We start from the raw sequence: 15,098 nt of genomic DNA, 5'->3' as shown, positions 1-15,098 counted from the left end.
CCCCCACGCCACCCGCCGAGCACAGGACCCGGCGCCTGGTGTCTAGCCAGCCCAGCGAACCGGTCCCAGCCCCCGCCCCCGCTCCCGCCCCCGGCCGTGGCGAAACGGCGGAGCGTGGGCTTTTTCCGGAGGGAGCTGTGGAGATACACACGGGCAGACAGGGGGCTGCGGCGCGGCTGGGCTCCGGTGGGGGCGGCCAAGTGCAGGTCGAGGGCTTCGTGGGCCGCACGGACGGCACCCCGGCCTGCGGCGGAGTCTGGGTCCGGGCCAGCCACCACGGGAGCGGCTGGGGTGGCGGCTGCCTTCCAGGGCCGCCTTCTGGCCGCCTGGCCGGCCAGGCCGGCGCGGAGCGCCCCCTCTGGCGCGCTGTGGTGGGAGGGGCCGGAGGAGGTGGGGCCTGCAGCGCTGCCCGGCGGGGGCGGGGGCGGGGGCGGAGGCGGCGGGCGACTAAAGGAGAAGGCGGAGCGGGAGGCAAGAAGCCTACAGCACCCGGTATTCCCAGGCGGTCTCCCATCCAAGTACTAACCAGGCCCGACCCTGCTTAGCTTCCGAGATCAGACGAGATGGGGCGCGTTCAGGGTGGTATGGCCTTAGAGGGCAGCCGGGGCCACGGGGTGCCTCTTGAGGCTTTGCTTCGCTGGTGCTGGCGACTTGCTCCCTGCTCGGCGGTCAGCCCTCTTCAGCAAGGCCCTGCCGCCCGTCCAGGCTGGCGACAGGAGGCCTCAGGGACCCAGGGGTTGCATAGTCAAGGGCGACCTCGCAGCTCAGGTCAGGCGGGATCCTCCAGGCCCGTAGGTGCTTGGCGCTCCGCCCCAGGTCCCGCTTGATGCTCACAAGGACGTGGCCCCGGAGGCTTAATGTCCCTTGGCCCTAGGTCCCTCGGGCATTACCAACCCTGTCCACTCACGCAGTGCTAGGCACAACCTAGCCGTGGCCGGGCCGGCCCTCCTGCCCGACGGCAGTTGCCCCGAATCCACTGGGAGCCACCATTGTGTTGGCATGGCCCATTACAGCCAGCAAGGCCACACTTGCATCCACGCCAACTGCCGAGCACTGTTCCCGGTGCCTAGTGGTCGGCCGGTTCGGAGAACGAGTCCTGGCCCACGACCCCGCTCCCGCACTCGGCCGTGGCGAAACGGCGGAGGGGGGGCTTTTTCCGGAGGGAGCTGTGGAGAGACACACCGGCAGATAGGTGGCTGCGCCGGGGCTGGGCGCTAGTGGGGGCGGCCAGGTGCAGGTCAAGGGGCTCGCGGGCCGCACGGCCGGCACCCGGGCCTGAGGCGGAGTCTGGGTTCAGGCCAGCCACCCCGGGAGCGGCTGGGATGCGGCTGCCTTCCAGGGCCGCCTTCTGGCCGCCTGGCCGGCCAGGCAGGCGGAGAGCGCCCCCTCTGGCGCGCTGTGGTGGGAGGGGCCGGAGGAGGTGGGGCCTGCAGCGGTGCCCGGCGGGGGCGGGGGCGGGGGCGGGGGCGGAGGCGGCGGGCGACTAAAGGAGAAGGCGGAGCGGGAGGCAAAAAGCCTACAGCACCCGGTATTCCCAGGCGGTCTCCCATCCAAGTACTAACCAGGCCCGACCCTGCTTAGCTTCCGAGATCAGACGAGATCGGGCGCGTTCAGGGTGGTATGGCCGTAGACGCAGGAGGGGCCCGCGCGGTGCCTCTTGAGGCCCAGCTTCGCTGGCGCCTGCGCCTTACCGCCATGCCGGCGGCCAGCCCTCTCCGGCAGGGCCCTGCCGCCCGCCCAGGCAGGCGACAGGAGGCCTCGGGGACCCGGGGGTGGCGGAGTGGTGGGCCACCTCGCAGCCCAGGGCGGGCGGGACGCTCCAGGCCCGTCGGCGCTTGGCGCCCCGCCGCAGATCCCGCTCGACGCTCACAGGGACGCGGCCCCGGAGGCTTCAGGGCCCGGCGGCCGCGGTCCCTTGGGCATCCCCCCCTGCCCGCCCACGCGGAGTTAGGCGCAGCCCGGCCACGGCCGGGCCGGCCCTCCGGCCGGGCAGCAGCTGGCCCGAAGCCACTGGGAGCCACCATGGAGTGGGCACGGCCCCTTAGCCCCAGCAAGGCCCCCCCTTGCCCCCACGCCGCCCGCCGAGCACAGGACCCCGGCCCTGGTGGCCGGCAGGCCCGGAGAAGCGGCCCCGGCCCCCGCCCCCGCTCCCGCCCCCGGCCGTGGCGAAACGGCGGAGGGGGGGCTTTTTCCGGAGGGAGCTGTGGAGAGACACACGGGCAGACAGGGGGCTGCGGCGCGGCTGGGCTCCGGTGGGGGCGGCCAAGTGCAGGTCGAGGGCCTCGCGGGCCGCACGGACGGCACCCCGGCCTGCGGCGGAGTCTGGGTCCGGGCCAGCCACCACGGGAGCGGCTGGGGTGGCGGCTGCCTTCCAGGGCCGCATTCTGGCCGCATGTCCAGCCAGCTCGGCGGGGAGCGATCCCTCCGGCGCGCTGTGTTGGGAGGGACGTGAGGAGGTGAGGCCTGCAGCGGTGCTCAGCGGGGGCGGAGGCGGCCTCGGCCGCGGGCCACTAAATGTCAAGGCGGAGCGGGAGGCAAAAAAGCCTACAGCACTCGGTATTCCCATGTGGTCTCCCATCCAGGTACGAAACAGGCCAGACCCTGATTAGCTTCCGAGATCAGACGAGGTGTGGTGCGTTCAGGGAGGTGTGGCCGTAGAATGCAGCGGGGGCCACGGTGTGCCTCTTGAGGCTTAGCTTCGCTGGTGCTGGCGACTCACCGCCAGCCCGGCAGCCAACCCTCTCCGGCGCGGCCCTGCCGTCCGCCCAGGCAAGCGACAGGAGGCCTCGAGGGCCCGGGGGTGGTGGAGTTGTGGGCGACTTCGCAGCTCAGGTCAGGCGGGACCCTCCAGGCCTGTAGGCGCTTGGCCCTCCGCCCCAGAGCCGCTCAACGCTCACAGGACTTGGCCCCGGAGGCTTAAGGGCCTGTGGCCCTCGGTCCCTTGTGCATTCCCCACCCTGTCAATCCACACAGTGCTAGGCGCAGCCCAGCCACGGCCTGGCCGGCCCTCCTGCCCGACGGCAGTCGGCCCTTAACCCACTGGGAGCCACCATTGAGCCGGCACGGCCCCTTAGCCCCAGCAAGGCCACCCTTGCCCCCACGCCACCCGCCGAGCACAGGACCCGGCGCCTGGTGTCTAGCCAGCCCAGCGAACCGGTCCCAGCCCCCGCCCCCGCTCCCGCTCCCGCCCCCGGCCGTGGCGAAACGGCGGAGGGTGGGCTTTTTCCGGAGGGAGCTGTGGAGATACACACGGGCAGACAGGGGGCTGCGGCGCGGCTGGGCTCCGGTGGGGGCGGCCAAGTGCAGGTCGAGGGCTTCGTGGGCCGCACGGACGGCACCCCGGCCTGCGGCGGAGTCTGGGTCCGGGCCAGCCACCACGGGAGCGGCTGGGGTGGCGGCTGCCTTCCAGGGCCGCCTTCTGGCCGCCTGGCCGGCCAGGCCGGCGCGGAGCGCCCCCTCTGGCGCGCTGTGGTGGGAGGGGCCGGAGGAGGTGGGGCCTGCAGCGCTGCTCGGCGGGGGCGGGGGCGGCGGCGGAGGCGGCGGGCGACTAAAGGAGAAGGCGGAGCGGGAGGCAAAAAGCCTACAGCACCCGGTATTCCCAGGCGGTCTCCCATCCAAGTACTAACCAGGCCCGACCCTGCTTAGCTTCCGCGATCAGACGAGATGGGGCACGTTCAGGGTGGTATGGCCTTAGAGGGCAGCCGGGGCCACGGGGTGCCTCTTGAGGCTTTGCTTCGCTGGTGCTGGCGACTTGCTCCCTGCTCGGCGGTCAGCCCTCTTCAGCAAGGCCCTGCCGCCCGCCCAGGCTGGCGACAGGAGGCCTCAGGGACCCAGGGGTTGCATAGTCAAGGGCGACCTCGCAGCTCAGGTCAGGCGGGATCCTCCAGGCCCGTAGGTGCTTGGCGCTCCGCCCCAGGTCCCGCTTGATGCTCACAAGGACGTGGCCCCGGAGGCTTAATGTCCCTTGGCCCTAGGTCCCTCGGGCATTACCAACCCTGTCCACTCACGCAGTGCTAGGCACAACCTAGCCGTGGCCGGGCCGGCCCTCCTGCCCGACGGCAGTTGCCCCGAATCCACTGGGAGCCACCATTGTGTTGGCATGGCCCATTACAGCCAGCAAGGCCACACTTGCATCCACGCCAACTGCCGAGCACTGTTCCCGGTGCCTAGTGGTCGGCCGGTTCGGAGAACGAGTCCTGGCCCACGACCCCGCTCCCGCACTCGGCCGTGGCGAAACGGCGGAGGGGGGGCTTTTTCCGGAGGGAGCTGTGGAGAGACACACCGGCAGATAGGTGGCTGCGCCGGGGCTGGGCGCTAGTGGGGGCGGCCAGGTGCAGGTCAAGGGGCTCGCGGGCCGCACGGCCGGCACCCGGGCCTGAGGCGGAGTCTGGGTTCAGGCCAGCCACCCCGGGAGCGGCTGGGATGCGGCTGCCTTCCAGGGCCGCCTTCTGGCCGCCTGGCCGGCCAGGCAGGCGGAGAGCGCCCCCTCTGGCGCGCTGTGGTGGGAGGGGCCGGAGGAGGTGGGGCCTGCAGCGGTGCCCGGCGGGGGCGGGGTCGGGGGCGGGGGCGGAGGCGGCGGGCGACTAAAGGAGAAGGCGGAGCGGGAGGCAAAAAGCCTACAGCACCCGGTATTCCCAGGCGGTCTCCCATCCAAGTACTAACCAGGCCCGACCCTGCTTAGCTTCCGAGATCAGACGAGATCGGGCGCGTTCAGGGTGGTATGGCCGTAGACGCAGGAGGGGCCCGCGCGGTGCCTCTTGAGGCCCAGCTTCGCTGGCGCCTGCGCCTTACCGCCATGCCGGCGGCCAGCCCTCTCCGGCAGGGCCCTGCCGCCCGCCCAGGCAGGCGACAGGAGGCCTCGGGGACCCGGGGGTGGCGGAGTGGTGGGCCACCTCGCAGCCCAGGGCGGGCGGGACGCTCCAGGCCCGTCGGCGCTTGGCGCCCCGCCGCAGATCCCGCTCGACGCTCACAGGGACGCGGCCCCGGAGGCTTCAGGGCCCGGCGGCCGCGGTCCCTTGGGCATCCCCCCCTGCCCGCCCACGCGGAGTTAGGCGCAGCCCGGCCACGGCCGGGCCGGCCCTCCGGCCGGGCAGCAGCTGGCCCGAAGCCACTGGGAGCCACCATGGAGTGGGCACGGCCCCTTAGCCCCAGCAAGGCCCCCCCTTGCCCCCACGCCGCCCGCCGAGCACAGGACCCCGGCCCTGGTGGCCGGCAGGCCCGGAGAAGCGGCCCCGGCCCCCGCCCCCGCTCCCGCCCCCGGCCGTGGCGAAACGGCGGAGGGGGGGGCTTTTTCCGGAGGGAGCTGTGGAGAGACACACGGGCAGACAGGGGGCTGCGGCGCGGCTGGGCTCCGGTGGGGGCGGCCAAGTGCAGGTCGAGGGCCTCGCGGGCCGCACGGACGGCACCCCGGCCTGCGGCGGAGTCTGGGTCCGGGCCAGCCACCACGGGAGCGGCTGGGGTGGCGGCTGCCTTCCAGGGCCGCATTCTGGCCGCATGTCCAGCCAGCTCGGCGGGGAGCGATCCCTCCGGCGCGCTGTGTTGGGAGGGACGTGAGGAGGTGAGGCCTGCAGCGGTGCTCAGCGGGGGCGGAGGCGGCCTCGGCCGCGGGCCACTAAATGTCAAGGCGGAGCGGGAGGCAAAAAAGCCTACAGCACTCGGTATTCCCATGTGGTCTCCCATCCAGGTACGAAACAGGCCAGACCCTGATTAGCTTCCGAGATCAGACGAGGTGTGGTGCGTTCAGGGAGGTGTGGCCGTAGAATGCAGCGGGGGCCACGGTGTGCCTCTTGAGGCTTAGCTTCGCTGGTGCTGGCGACTCACCGCCAGCCCGGCAGCCAACCCTCTCCGGCGCGGCCCTGCCGTCCGCCCAGGCAAGCGACAGGAGGCCTCGAGGGCCCGGGGGTGGTGGAGTTGTGGGCGACTTCGCAGCTCAGGTCAGGCGGGACCCTCCAGGCCTGTAGGCGCTTGGCCCTCCGCCCCAGAGCCGCTCAACGCTCACAGGACTTGGCCCCGGAGGCTTAAGGGCCTGTGGCCCTCGGTCCCTTGTGCATTCCCCACCCTGTCAATCCACACAGTGCTAGGCGCAGCCCAGCCACGGCCTGGCCGGCCCTCCTGCCCGACGGCAGTCGGCCCTTAACCCACTGGGAGCCACCATTGAGCCGGCACGGCCCCTTAGCCCCAGCAAGGCCACCCTTGCCCCCACGCCACCCGCCGAGCACAGGACCCGGCGCCTGGTGTCTAGCCAGCCCAGCGAACCGGTCCCAGCCCCCGCCCCCGCTCCCGCCCCCGGCCGTGGCGAAACGGCGGAGGGTGGGCTTTTTCCGGAGGGAGCTGTGGAGATACACACGGGCAGACAGGGGGCTGCGGCGCGGCTGGGCTCCGGTGGGGGCGGCCAAGTGCAGGTCGAGGGCTTCGTGGGCCGCACGGACGGCACCCCGGCCTGCGGCGGAGTCTGGGTCCGGGCCAGCCACCACGGGAGCGGCTGGGGTGGCGGCTGCCTTCCAGGGCCGCCTTCTGGCCGCCTGGCCGGCCAGGCCGGCGCGGAGCGCCCCCTCTGGCGCGCTGTGGTGGGAGGGGCCGGAGGAGGTGGGGCCTGCAGCGCTGCCCGGCGGGGGCGGGGGCGGCGGCGGAGGCGGCGGGCGACTAAAGGAGAAGGCGGAGCGGGAGGCAAAAAGCCTACAGCACCCGGTATTCCCAGGCGGTCTCCCATCCAAGTACTAACCAGGCCCGACCCTGCTTAGCTTCCGCGATCAGACGAGATGGGGCACGTTCAGGGTGGTATGGCCTTAGAGGGCAGCCGGGGCCACGGGGTGCCTCTTGAGGCTTTGCTTCGCTGGTGCTGGCGACTTGCTCCCTGCTCGGCGGTCAGCCCTCTTCAGCAAGGCCCTGCCGCCCGCCCAGGCTGGCGACAGGAGGCCTCAGGGACCCAGGGGTTGCATAGTCAAGGGCGACCTCGCAGCTCAGGTCAGGCGGGATCCTCCAGGCCCGTAGGTGCTTGGCGCTCCGCCCCAGGTCCCGCTTGATGCTCACAAGGACGTGGCCCCGGAGGCTTAATGTCCCTTGGCCCTAGGTCCCTCGGGCATTACCAACCCTGTCCACTCACGCAGTGCTAGGCACAACCTAGCCGTGGCCGGGCCGGCCCTCCTGCCCGACGGCAGTTGCCCCGAATCCACTGGGAGCCACCATTGTGTTGGCATGGCCCATTACAGCCAGCAAGGCCACACTTGCATCCACGCCAACTGCCGAGCACTGTTCCCGGTGCCTAGTGGTCGGCCGGTTCGGAGAACGAGTCCTGGCCCACGACCCCGCTCCCGCACTCGGCCGTGGCGAAACGGCGGAGGGGGGGCTTTTTCCGGAGGGAGCTGTGGAGAGACACACCGGCAGATAGGTGGCTGCGCCGGGGCTGGGCGCTAGTGGGGGCGGCCAGGTGCAGGTCAAGGGGCTCGCGGGCCGCACGGCCGGCACCCGGGCCTGAGGCGGAGTCTGGGTTCAGGCCAGCCACCCCGGGAGCGGCTGGGATGCGGCTGCCTTCCAGGGCCGCCTTCTGGCCGCCTGGCCGGCCAGGCAGGCGGAGAGCGCCCCCTCTGGCGCGCTGTGGTGGGAGGGGCCGGAGGAGGTGGGGCCTGCAGCGGTGCCCGGCGGGGGCGGGGGCGGGGGCGGGGGCGGGGGCGGAGGCGGCGGGCGACTAAAGGAGAAGGCGGAGCGGGAGGCAAAAAGCCTACAGCACCCGGTATTCCCAGGCGGTCTCCCATCCAAGTACTAACCAGGCCCGACCCTGCTTAGCTTCCGAGATCAGACGAGATCGGGCGCGTTCAGGGTGGTATGGCCGTAGACGCAGGAGGGGCCCGCGCGGTGCCTCTTGAGGCCCAGCTTCGCTGGCGCCTGCGCCTTACCGCCATGCCGGCGGCCAGCCCTCTCCGGCAGGGCCCTGCCGCCCGCCCAGGCAGGCGACAGGAGGCCTCGGGGACCCGGGGGTGGCGGAGTGGTGGGCCACCTCGCAGCCCAGGGCGGGCGGGACGCTCCAGGCCCGTCGGCGCTTGGCGCCCCGCCGCAGATCCCGCTCGACGCTCACAGGGACGCGGCCCCGGAGGCTTCAGGGCCCGGCGGCCGCGGTCCCTTGGGCATCCCCCCCTGCCCGCCCACGCGGAGTTAGGCGCAGCCCGGCCACGGCCGGGCCGGCCCTCCGGCCGGGCAGCAGCTGGCCCGAAGCCACTGGGAGCCACCATGGAGTGGGCACGGCCCCTTAGCCCCAGCAAGGCCCCCCCTTGCCCCCACGCCGCCCGCCGAGCACAGGACCCCGGCCCTGGTGGCCGGCAGGCCCGGAGAAGCGGCCCCGGCCCCCGCCCCCGCTCCCGCCCCCGGCCGTGGCGAAACGGCGGAGGGGGGGGCTTTTTCCGGAGGGAGCTGTGGAGAGACACACGGGCAGACAGGGGGCTGCGGCGCGGCTGGGCTCCGGTGGGGGCGGCCAAGTGCAGGTCGAGGGCCTCGCGGGCCGCACGGACGGCACCCCGGCCTGCGGCGGAGTCTGGGTCCGGGCCAGCCACCACGGGAGCGGCTGGGGTGGCGGCTGCCTTCCAGGGCCGCATTCTGGCCGCATGTCCAGCCAGCTCGGCGGGGAGCGATCCCTCCGGCGCGCTGTGTTGGGAGGGACGTGAGGAGGTGAGGCCTGCAGCGGTGCTCAGCGGGGGCGGAGGCGGCCTCGGCCGCGGGCCACTAAATGTCAAGGCGGAGCGGGAGGCAAAAAAGCCTACAGCACTCGGTATTCCCATGTGGTCTCCCATCCAGGTACGAAACAGGCCAGACCCTGATTAGCTTCCGAGATCAGACGAGGTGTGGTGCGTTCAGGGAGGTGTGGCCGTAGAATGCAGCGGGGGCCACGGTGTGCCTCTTGAGGCTTAGCTTCGCTGGTGCTGGCGACTCACCGCCAGCCCGGCAGCCAACCCTCTCCGGCGCGGCCCTGCCGTCCGCCCAGGCAAGCGACAGGAGGCCTCGAGGGCCCGGGGGTGGTGGAGTTGTGGGCGACTTCGCAGCTCAGGTCAGGCGGGACCCTCCAGGCCTGTAGGCGCTTGGCCCTCCGCCCCAGAGCCGCTCAACGCTCACAGGACTTGGCCCCGGAGGCTTAAGGGCCTGTGGCCCTCGGTCCCTTGTGCATTCCCCACCCTGTCAATCCACACAGTGCTAGGCGCAGCCCAGCCACGGCCTGGCCGGCCCTCCTGCCCGACGGCAGTCGGCCCTTAACCCACTGGGAGCCACCATTGAGCCGGCACGGCCCCTTAGCCCCAGCAAGGCCACCCTTGCCCCCACGCCACCCGCCGAGCACAGGACCCGGCGCCTGGTGTCTAGCCAGCCCAGCGAACCGGTCCCAGCCCCCGCCCCCGCTCCCGCCCCCGGCCGTGGCGAAACGGCGGAGGGTGGGCTTTTTCCGGAGGGAGCTGTGGAGATACACACGGGCAGACAGGGGGCTGCGGCGCGGCTGGGCTCCGGTGGGGGCGGCCAAGTGCAGGTCGAGGGCTTCGTGGGCCGCACGGACGGCACCCCGGCCTGCGGCGGAGTCTGGGTCCGGGCCAGCCACCACGGGAGCGGCTGGGGTGGCGGCTGCCTTCCAGGGCCGCCTTCTGGCCGCCTGGCCGGCCAGGCCGGCGCGGAGCGCCCCCTCTGGCGCGCTGTGGTGGGAGGGGCCGGAGGAGGTGGGGCCTGCAGCGCTGCTCGGCGGGGGCGGGGGCGGCGGCGGAGGCGGCGGGCGACTAAAGGAGAAGGCGGAGCGGGAGGCAAAAAGCCTACAGCACCCGGTATTCCCAGGCGGTCTCCCATCCAAGTACTAACCAGGCCCGACCCTGCTTAGCTTCCGCGATCAGACGAGATGGGGCACGTTCAGGGTGGTATGGCCTTAGAGGGCAGCCGGGGCCACGGGGTGCCTCTTGAGGCTTTGCTTCGCTGGTGCTGGCGACTTGCTCCCTGCTCGGCGGTCAGCCCTCTTCAGCAAGGCCCTGCCGCCCGCCCAGGCTGGCGACAGGAGGCCTCAGGGACCCAGGGGTTGCATAGTCAAGGGCGACCTCGCAGCTCAGGTCAGGCGGGATCCTCCAGGCCCGTAGGTGCTTGGCGCTCCGCCCCAGGTCCCGCTTGATGCTCACAAGGACGTGGCCCCGGAGGCTTAATGTCCCTTGGCCCTAGGTCCCTCGGGCATTACCAACCCTGTCCACTCACGCAGTGCTAGGCACAACCTAGCCGTGGCCGGGCCGGCCCTCCTGCCCGACGGCAGTTGCCCCGAATCCACTGGGAGCCACCATTGTGTTGGCATGGCCCATTACAGCCAGCAAGGCCACACTTGCATCCACGCCAACTGCCGAGCACTGTTCCCGGTGCCTAGTGGTCGGCCGGTTCGGAGAACGAGTCCTGGCCCACGACCCCGCTCCCGCACTCGGCCGTGGCGAAACGGCGGAGGGGGGGCTTTTTCCGGAGGGAGCTGTGGAGAGACACACCGGCAGATAGGTGGCTGCGCCGGGGCTGGGCGCTAGTGGGGGCGGCCAGGTGCAGGTCAAGGGGCTCGCGGGCCGCACGGCCGGCACCCGGGCCTGAGGCGGAGTCTGGGTTCAGGCCAGCCACCCCGGGAGCGGCTGGGATGCGGCTGCCTTCCAGGGCCGCCTTCTGGCCGCCTGGCCGGCCAGGCAGGCGGAGAGCGCCCCCTCTGGCGCGCTGTGGTGGGAGGGGCCGGAGGAGGTGGGGCCTGCAGCGGTGCCCGGCGGGGGCGGGGGCGGGGGCGGGGGCGGAGGCGGCGGGCGACTAAAGGAGAAGGCGGAGCGGGAGGCAAAAAGCCTACAGCACCCGGTATTCCCAGGCGGTCTCCCATCCAAGTACTAACCAGGCCCGACCCTGCTTAGCTTCCGAGATCAGACGAGATCGGGCGCGTTCAGGGTGGTATGGCCGTAGACGCAGGAGGGGCCCGCGCGGTGCCTCTTGAGGCCCAGCTTCGCTGGCGCCTGCGCCTTACCGCCATGCCGGCGGCCAGCCCTCTCCGGCAGGGCCCTGCCGCCCGCCCAGGCAGGCGACAGGAGGCCTCGGGGACCCGGGGGTGGCGGAGTGGTGGGCCACCTCGCAGCCCAGGGCGGGCGGGACGCTCCAGGCCCGTCGGCGCTTGGCGCCCCGCCGCAGATCCCGCTCGACGCTCACAGGGACGCGGCCCCGGAGGCTTCAGGGCCCGGCGGCCGCGGTCCCTTGGGCATCCCCCCCTGCCCGCCCACGCGGAGTTAGGCGCAGCCCGGCCACGGCCGGGCCGGCCCTCCGGCCGGGCAGCAGCTGGCCCGAAGCCACTGGGAGCCACCATGGAGTGGGCACGGCCCCTTAGCCCCAGCAAGGCCCCCCCTTGCCCCCACGCCGCCCGCCGAGCACAGGACCCCGGCCCTGGTGGCCGGCAGGCCCGGAGAAGCGGCCCCGGCCCCCGCCCCCGCTCCCGCCCCCGGCCGTGGCGAAACGGCGGAGGGGGGGGCTTTTTCCGGAGGGAGCTGTGGAGAGACACACGGGCAGACAGGGGGCTGCGGCGCGGCTGGGCTCCGGTGGGGGCGGCCAAGTGCAGGTCGAGGGCCTCGCGGGCCGCACGGACGGCACCCCGGCCTGCGGCGGAGTCTGGGTCCGGGCCAGCCACCACGGGAGCGGCTGGGGTGGCGGCTGCCTTCCAGGGCCGCATTCTGGCCGCATGTCCAGCCAGCTCGGCGGGGAGCGATCCCTCCGGCGCGCTGTGTTGGGAGGGACGTGAGGAGGTGAGGCCTGCAGCGGTGCTCAGCGGGGGCGGAGGCGGCCTCGGCCGCGGGCCACTAAATGTCAAGGCGGAGCGGGAGGCAAAAAAGCCTACAGCACTCGGTATTCCCATGTGGTCTCCCATCCAGGTACGAAACAGGCCAGACCCTGATTAGCTTCCGAGATCAGACGAGGTGTGGTGCGTTCAGGGAGGTGTGGCCGTAGAATGCAGCGGGGGCCACGGTGTGCCTCTTGAGGCTTAGCTTCGCTGGTGCTGGCGACTCACCGCCAGCCCGGCAGCCAACCCTCTCCGGCGCGGCCCTGCCGTCCGCCCAGGCAAGCGACAGGAGGCCTCGAGGGCCCGGGGGTGGTGGAGTTGTGGGCGACTTCGCAGCTCAGGTCAGGCGGGACCCTCCAGGCCTGTAGGCGCTTGGCCCTCCGCCCCAGAGCCGCTCAACGCTCACAGGACTTGGCCCCGGAGGCTTAAGGGCCTGTGGCCCTCGGTCCCTTGTGCATTCCCCACCCTGTCAATCCACACAGTGCTAGGCGCAGCCCAGCCACGGCCTGGCCGGCCCTCCTGCCCGACGGCAGTCGGCCCTTAACCCACTGGGAGCCACCATTGAGCCGGCACGGCCCCTTAGCCCCAGCAAGGCCACCCTTGCCCCCACGCCACCCGCCGAGCACAGGACCCGGCGCCTGGTGTCTAGCCAGCCCAGCGAACCGGTCCCAGCCCCCGCCCCCGCTCCCGCCCCCGGCCGTGGCGAAACGGCGGAGCGTGGGCTTTTTCCGGAGGGAGCTGTGGAGATACACACGGGCAGACAGGGGGCTGCGGCGCGGCTGGGCTCCGGTGGGGGCGGCCAAGTGCAGGTCGAGGGCTTCGTGGGCCGCACGGACGGCACCCCGGCCTGCGGCGGAGTCTGGGTCCGGGCCAGCCACCACGGGAGCGGCTGGGGTGGCGGCTGCCTTCCAGGGCCGCCTTCTGGCCGCCTGGCCGGCCAGGCCGGCGCGGAGCGCCCCCTCTGGCGCGCTGTGGTGGGAGGGGCCGGAGGAGGTGGGGCCTGCAGCGCTGCCCGGCGGGGGCGGGGGCGGGGGCGGAGGCGGCGGGCGACTAAAGGAGAAGGCGGAGCGGGAGGCAAGAAGCCTACAGCACCCGGTATTCCCAGGCGGTCTCCCATCCAAGTACTAACCAGGCCCGACCCTGCTTAGCTTCCGAGATCAGACGAGATGGGGCGCGTTCAGGGTGGTATGGCCTTAGAGGGCAGCCGGGGCCACGGGGTGCCTCTTGAGGCTTTGCTTCGCTGGTGCTGGCGACTTGCTCCCTGCTCGGCGGTCAGCCCTCTTCAGCAAGGCCCTGCCGCCCGTCCAGGCTGGCGACAGGAGGCCTCAGGGACCCAGGGGTTGCATAGTCAAGGGCGACCTCGCAGCTCAGGTCAGGCGGGATCCTCCAGGCCCGTAGGTGCTTGGCGCTCCGCCCCAGGTCCCGCTTGATGCTCACAAGGACGTGGCCCCGGAGGCTTAATGTCCCTTGGCCCTAGGTCCCTCGGGCATTACCAACCCTGTCCACTCACGCAGTGCTAGGCACAACCTAGCCGTGGCCGGGCCGGCCCTCCTGCCCGACGGCAGTTGCCCCGAATCCACTGGGAGCCACCATTGTGTTGGCATGGCCCATTACAGCCAGCAAGGCCACACTTGCATCCACGCCAACTGCCGAGCACTGTTCCCGGTGCCTAGTGGTCGGCCGGTTCGGAGAACGAGTCCTGGCCCACGACCCCGCTCCCGCACTCGGCCGTGGCGAAACGGCGGAGGGGGGGCTTTTTCCGGAGGGAGCTGTGGAGAGACACACCGGCAGATAGGTGGCTGCGCCGGGGCTGGGCGCTAGTGGGGGCGGCCAGGTGCAGGTCAAGGGGCTCGCGGGCCGCACGGCCGGCACCCGGGCCTGAGGCGGAGTCTGGGTTCAGGCCAGCCACCCCGGGAGCGGCTGGGATGCGGCTGCCTTCCAGGGCCGCCTTCTGGCCGCCTGGCCGGCCAGGCAGGCGGAGAGCGCCCCCTCTGGCGCGCTGTGGTGGGAGGGGCCGGAGGAGGTGGGGCCTGCAGCGGTGCCCGGCGGGGGCGGGGTCGGGGGCGGGGGCGGAGGCGGCGGGCGACTAAAGGAGAAGGCGGAGCGGGAGGCAAAAAGCCTACAGCACCCGGTATTCCCAGGCGGTCTCCCATCCAAGTACTAACCAGGCCCGACCCTGCTTAGCTTCCGAGATCAGACGAGATCGGGCGCGTTCAGGGTGGTATGGCCGTAGACGCAGGAGGGGCCCGCGCGGTGCCTCTTGAGGCCCAGCTTCGCTGGCGCCTGCGCCTTACCGCCATGCCGGCGGCCAGCCCTCTCCAGCAGGGCCCTGCCGCCCGCCCAGGCAGGCGACAGGAGGCCTCGGGGACCCGGGGGTGGCGGAGTGGTGGGCCACCTCGCAGCCCAGGGCGGGCGGGACGCTCCAGGCCCGTCGGCGCTTGGCGCCCCGCCGCAGATCCCGCTCGACGCTCACAGGGACGCGGCCCCGGAGGCTTCAGGGCCCGGCGGCCGCGGTCCCTTGGGCATCCCCCCCTGCCCGCCCACGCGGAGTTAGGCGCAGCCCGGCCACGGCCGGGCCGGCCCTCCGGCCGGGCAGCAGCTGGCCCGAAGCCACTGGGAGCCACCATGGAGTGGGCACGGCCCCTTAGCCCCAGCAAGGCCCCCCCTTGCCCCCACGCCGCCCGCCGAGCACAGGACCCCGGCCCTGGTGGCCGGCAGGCCCGGAGAAGCGGCCCCGGCCCCCGCCCCCGCTCCCGCCCCCGGCCGTGGCGAAACGGCGGAGGGGGGGGCTTTTTCCGGAGGGAGCTGTGGAGAGACACACGGGCAGACAGGGGGCTGCGGCGCGGCTGGGCTCCGGTGGGGGCGGCCAAGTGCAGGTCGAGGGCCTCGCGGGCCGCACGGACGGCACCCCGGCCTGCGGCGGAGTCTGGGTCCGGGCCAGCCACCACGGGAGCGGCTGGGGTGGCGGCTGCCTTCCAGGGCCGCATTCTGGCCGCATGTCCAGCCAGCTCGGCGGGGAGCGATCCCTCCGGCGCGCTGTGTTGGGAGGGACGTGAGGAGGTGAGGCCTGCAGCGGTGCTCAGCGGGGGCGGAGGCGGCCTCGGCCGCGGGCCACTAAATGTCAAGGCGGAGCGGGAGGCAAAAAAGCCTACAGCACTCGGTATTCCCATGTGGTCTCCCATCCAGGTACGAAACAGGCCAGACCCTGATTAGCTTCCGAGATCAGACGAGGTGTGGTGCGTTCAGGGAGGTGTGGCCGTAGAATGCAGCGGGGGCCACGGTGTGCCTCTTGAGGCTTAGCTTCGCTGGT

At 72.7% G+C, this 15,098-nt stretch overlaps 7 non-coding genes and 8 pseudogenes across 7 annotated transcripts; all 15 read right to left on the bottom strand.

Annotated features, from left to right (window-relative positions):
• Nucleotides 1-477: 477 nt before the first annotated feature.
• LOC133104968 (5S ribosomal RNA) lies at nt 478-596 on the bottom strand. The gene has a single exon (XR_009703783.1). It is a non-coding gene; the product is annotated as a 5S ribosomal RNA (ribosomal RNA).
• Nucleotides 597-1,513: 917 nt separating this feature from the next.
• On the bottom strand, nt 1,514-1,632 carry LOC133081140 (5S ribosomal RNA). The gene has a single exon (XR_009698741.1). It is a non-coding gene; the product is annotated as a 5S ribosomal RNA (ribosomal RNA).
• A 909-nt stretch (nt 1,633-2,541) lies between these two features.
• On the bottom strand, nt 2,542-2,660 carry LOC133076781 (5S ribosomal RNA; annotated as a pseudogene).
• Nucleotides 2,661-3,577: 917 nt separating this feature from the next.
• On the bottom strand, nt 3,578-3,696 carry LOC133105313 (5S ribosomal RNA; annotated as a pseudogene).
• Nucleotides 3,697-4,613: 917 nt separating this feature from the next.
• On the bottom strand, nt 4,614-4,732 carry LOC133081131 (5S ribosomal RNA). The gene has a single exon (XR_009698739.1). It is a non-coding gene; the product is annotated as a 5S ribosomal RNA (ribosomal RNA).
• Nucleotides 4,733-5,642: 910 nt separating this feature from the next.
• Nucleotides 5,643-5,761, bottom strand: LOC133076776 (5S ribosomal RNA; annotated as a pseudogene).
• Nucleotides 5,762-6,672: 911 nt separating this feature from the next.
• LOC133105303 (5S ribosomal RNA) lies at nt 6,673-6,791 on the bottom strand (annotated as a pseudogene).
• Nucleotides 6,792-7,714: 923 nt separating this feature from the next.
• On the bottom strand, nt 7,715-7,833 carry LOC133081120 (5S ribosomal RNA). The gene has a single exon (XR_009698738.1). It is a non-coding gene; the product is annotated as a 5S ribosomal RNA (ribosomal RNA).
• Nucleotides 7,834-8,743: 910 nt separating this feature from the next.
• LOC133076771 (5S ribosomal RNA) lies at nt 8,744-8,862 on the bottom strand (annotated as a pseudogene).
• A 911-nt stretch (nt 8,863-9,773) lies between these two features.
• On the bottom strand, nt 9,774-9,892 carry LOC133105297 (5S ribosomal RNA; annotated as a pseudogene).
• Nucleotides 9,893-10,809: 917 nt separating this feature from the next.
• On the bottom strand, nt 10,810-10,928 carry LOC133081109 (5S ribosomal RNA). The gene has a single exon (XR_009698737.1). It is a non-coding gene; the product is annotated as a 5S ribosomal RNA (ribosomal RNA).
• A 910-nt stretch (nt 10,929-11,838) lies between these two features.
• Nucleotides 11,839-11,957, bottom strand: LOC133076763 (5S ribosomal RNA; annotated as a pseudogene).
• A 911-nt stretch (nt 11,958-12,868) lies between these two features.
• Nucleotides 12,869-12,987, bottom strand: LOC133104961 (5S ribosomal RNA). Its single transcript, XR_009703782.1, has one exon. It is a non-coding gene; the product is annotated as a 5S ribosomal RNA (ribosomal RNA).
• Nucleotides 12,988-13,904: 917 nt separating this feature from the next.
• Nucleotides 13,905-14,023, bottom strand: LOC133081098 (5S ribosomal RNA). The gene has a single exon (XR_009698736.1). It is a non-coding gene; the product is annotated as a 5S ribosomal RNA (ribosomal RNA).
• Nucleotides 14,024-14,933: 910 nt separating this feature from the next.
• On the bottom strand, nt 14,934-15,052 carry LOC133076758 (5S ribosomal RNA; annotated as a pseudogene).
• Nucleotides 15,053-15,098: the final 46 nt, after the last annotated feature.

The sequence above is a fragment of the Eubalaena glacialis genome, chromosome 1 (genome assembly GCF_028564815.1).
Source record: "Eubalaena glacialis isolate mEubGla1 chromosome 1, mEubGla1.1.hap2.+ XY, whole genome shotgun sequence".
In the NCBI taxonomy this organism is placed as follows: Eukaryota; Metazoa; Chordata; class Mammalia; order Artiodactyla; family Balaenidae; genus Eubalaena; species Eubalaena glacialis.
Note: the sequence above shows the minus strand (reverse complement) of the source record. Positions and strands in the feature narration are given on the sequence as shown.